Source organism: Mesoplodon bidens (assembly GCF_964165515.1).
Source record: "Mesoplodon bidens genome assembly, chromosome: 1".
Classification (NCBI taxonomy): Eukaryota; Metazoa; Chordata; class Mammalia; order Artiodactyla; family Ziphiidae; genus Mesoplodon; species Mesoplodon bidens.
Genome location: NC_138176.1, coordinates 7,717,490 through 7,717,790, shown reverse-complemented (window position 1 = coordinate 7,717,790; position 301 = coordinate 7,717,490).

Genomic DNA, 301 nt, shown 5'->3' with positions numbered 1-301 from the left:
CTATTGTTTTAATGTCTGTCTCTATACCCGGCAAGGTCTTGCTTAGTTTACTCATTCTAGCTGTTCTTAGTTGACGTCATACAGTTTTTTAAAAGGCATGAAAACTCACCTCCATACAGATTTTTTTTTTTTGCGGTATGCGGGCCTCTCACTGCTGTGGCCTCTCCCACCGCGGAACACAGGCTCCGGACGCGCAGGCTCAGCAGTCATGGCTCACGGGCCCAGCCGTTCCGCGGCATGTGGGATCCTCCCGGACTGGGCACGAACCCGCGTCCCCTGCATCGGCAGGCGGACTCTCAAC